Here is a 3,831-nt window from a genome sequence, read left to right on the forward strand (position 1 = left end):
TGTGGCACTGTGGGTTAATGCGCCAGACTGCAAAGCTGTTTGAACTGCAAGGTTGGTGGTTCAAGCTCACCAGCTGCTCCTTGGAAACACTATACAGGGTCACTGTGGATTGGAATCGACTCAATGGCACTCAAAAACAACAACAAGGTAGAGGGTCAGAGAAAAAGAGGAAGACCTAAACGAAATGGAATGGCAAAGTGTCAGCATCAATGGGCTTAAGCATGGCAACGATTCTGGGGTATGCCCAGGACTAGGCAGTTGTTTCCTTCTGTTGTGCCTAGGATCACTATGAGTCTGTATAGACTTAATGGCACCTAACAACAACATCAAATAATTCAGTTAAAAAATGGGGATTGGACATGAACAGACACTTCACTAAATAAGACATTCTAGTAATCAACAAATTATGACATAATGGACACAAATATTAACCTTTAGAGAGATGTAAATGGCAAGAACAATAAGATGATTGTCTCAACCCAGCATTAATTGCAAATATCAATAAAACTGAAAACAGCAAATGCTGGCAAAGCTGTGGAGAGACTGGAATCCTCATCAACTGCTGTTTGCTGTTGTTGTTAAGTGCTATGAAGTCAGTCCTGACCCATAGCAACCCTGTATAGCGTTTCTGAATTGCTGCTGGTGGGTTTTAAGCGCTGACCTTGTAGTTCAAATAATCCTTTCAATTCAGTGCCTTATCCTGCACAACTACACCAAGACTCCCAACTGCCAGTAGCACTGAAAAATAGTGCAACCACTGTGGAAAATGAAATGCCACTTCTTCAAAATTTGAAAATAGAAATAACATTTGACCCAGGAATCCTACTTGGTATATATTCTAGACAAAAAGGAGTCACCACACAAATAGATATATGCACATCCCCATTCATAGCAGCATTGTTCACAATAGCTTAATGATGAAAATAACTTAAATGTCCACCAATAGAAGATTGGATAAACAAACTCTGGTACATACATTCAATGGAATGCTATGCAACATTAAAGGATAATAATTAATCTACAAAATACCTATAATATGGATTTTTTTATTCTAAGTGAATAAGTCAGCCACAAAGAGACAAATATCATATAAGAAGACTTTTTAAAGGGTCCAAAAAGAAAAACAGATTTCCATACTGAAAGAGACATTCTTAGATAGTTACCAGGACTGAGAGGGGAAGGGAGGGTGAGCCAAAGGCTTAAGCGTGTTGTTTTTGTTAAGTGTCATCAAGTCAATTCTGACTCATATGGACCCTGTATAGGGTTTCTGAGGAGCAATTGGTGGGTTTGAACTGCTGACCTTATGGTTAAAACTGACTCTGTAGTTCAGTGCTTATCCACACCAGGTAGGAGGGTAGATACGTGTTAAGTTGAGTTAAGAGGAACATAATTATAAAGAAAAAGAAATCTATTTAAAAAAACAAAACAAAACACTAAACACAAAGAAAATAAATAAAAACACTTGTTACTTAATTTTTGTTTTTATATAGTTACACAATTGCCAAGGTACTTAGTCATTGTAGAGTTCATTATTATTGTTTTATATTCAGAAGTTTTTGAACTTTTGACACCAGTGATTAATATCTAGTTATTTAGATATTTTATGTATACAGCATCATCCTAGTTAACAAATTAATAACTGTGTTCCTGTAATGCATTATTTATTGAAAGGTCAGACTCTTTGCAATCTCAATACTAATTATGCCTATAAATGGTTGAATTTTTAAAATACATATGCTTATATCTAGTCCTACTTACATATCTAGGTTCTAAATCCATTCATATGTTAGAAAATATTATCTTATTAAATACTTTTAAGATACCTTCCTTTAAAAACTAACAGCAAAAAGAGATTTTACATATCTACTGTCCAGAATATTAATCACTAAATACCCATTTTCTTTTCCAAATTTCTTGCCTGTTTTACAACATTAACTTTACTTAATCCCTGATAAATGTGTGAACTGTTCTGGCTTGTATAGAATCACATGATTATAAACTTGCTAAGAGCACAGGGTTAAACTATCTGAGATGCAAAATTTGTAAGCAGGACTCTGGGCCACTAAAGTGTAGCCTCAGGGTCTAGAAGCAGGCTTTTCACTCATGCCTGTTTATTTTAAATGCCTTTTTGAAAATCAAAATATTCAAATGCCATTCAACAACAAAGTAATCCATAGTTTATTCCAATTGATCTAAAATTTCACAAAGATTCATTTTGCAAAGTCCTGGTCCCATTTACATGTCGATGTAAATTAGTGTTGATTAGACAAGTGAACCCTATCTCCAAAGGAAAAGCCCTGCACTGACCATCTAAAAAACTATTGGAACTGACTTGACCTTTGGTAGAAATGCACTGTGATGGAATAATGTCCCTTTTGCCTGAAGACAAGCACTCAAGTGATGTCAGCTGTGCTTGAAGAGAGCATTAAAACATTTTCTATTTAAACAAATGGACAACAGATGCTAATAGCAAAGCAAATTTAATTTCTATGACTCCAGTGCACTCTAGAATGGATGCACATGCTTTGCTTCCCTTCATATTATTTAGTAATATGATTGTCAGTCATAACTTGAAAGTGTTCCATACTTTCAATTTACTTTTCAGCATATATTTTGCACACTAATTTGGAAAAATCAATAAAAATATTAAAATTCACCATATTGTTCTGGTACAGCACTTTCAGATAAGCACTTGTCTGCTAATCTTAAAGTCAACATTTCAAACCCACCAGCCACTCATAGGAAACCCTATACAGAGTTGTTGTGAGTTGAAACTGACTTTACAGAACTTAATAACAACAACAACAATATTGTCCAACTATGAAGGGTCTTTGCCAATGAAGTACTATTGTAGCAGTGAAGGTTGTGTGCTGTCAAGTCATTTATGACTCACAGCAACTTTATATAGGGTTTCCAAGACTGTAAATCTATAGAGAGCAGAAAGCTTCATCTTTCTCCCATGGAGCAGCTGGTAGATTTGAACTGCTGACTTTGTGGTTAGTAGACCAACTTGTAACCCACTCTGCTAAATGCTATTTGTAAATAGCTGACTTAAGAGACAACACACTGGAATGTAATATTTATGATGACATATAGATAAGTCTTAAGTAAATAAATACTGTAGTACAAATAAAAGAAACCTCATCTACAGGTTTATTGTACAACAGCATCATCTGTCTTAATTAACCTTAAGATTACTTATTTGAAAATGAATTTATTTGGCAAGGTATGTCAAAAGTATTATCTTAATTTCTCATGTGATAGTGGGGTGCTGTTTTAGATGTCATTCTGCTGGTCCTCAAATCAGCACGACCCAGTGTATATGGATTCAGAAGAACATACTGCTGTGTCCTATACCATCCCCACTGTAAAAAGGATGATGATACCAACTATTCTTCTTGCAGTATTCTCTGCTCAGCTGGATTCAATAATGCATTTCAGTGTCCACACAGGTCTCAGCTACAACACTCACAGTTATGGAGTTTATTAGAAAAGTTAATAGATTATAATTCAGGGCCAGAAATCCTCAGAACAGAGTTATTAGGATACTCTTTCCTCGGAGTCCTGGTATGGCGCTGTGGGTCAATGAGCTGGACTGCAAAGTCAGTTTGAACCACAAGGTTGGCGGTTCTAGCTCACCAGTCATTTCTTGGAAACCCTATACAGGGTTGCTATAGGTTAGAATCAACTCGATGGAACTTAATAACAACAACAACTCTTTCCTCAGCTATGTCCACAGGCAGGTTTCTCTCTGGCTGGCCAATGTTACAAGCTCTTTTAGGACTGCTAATAAATGCTCACAGAACAAACAACTCCACTGTTAACCTCAGC

The sequence above is a fragment of the Chrysochloris asiatica genome, unplaced genomic scaffold, assembly GCF_000296735.1.
Source record: "Chrysochloris asiatica unplaced genomic scaffold, ChrAsi1.0 scaffold00558, whole genome shotgun sequence".
Taxonomy (NCBI): domain Eukaryota; kingdom Metazoa; phylum Chordata; class Mammalia; order Afrosoricida; family Chrysochloridae; genus Chrysochloris; species Chrysochloris asiatica.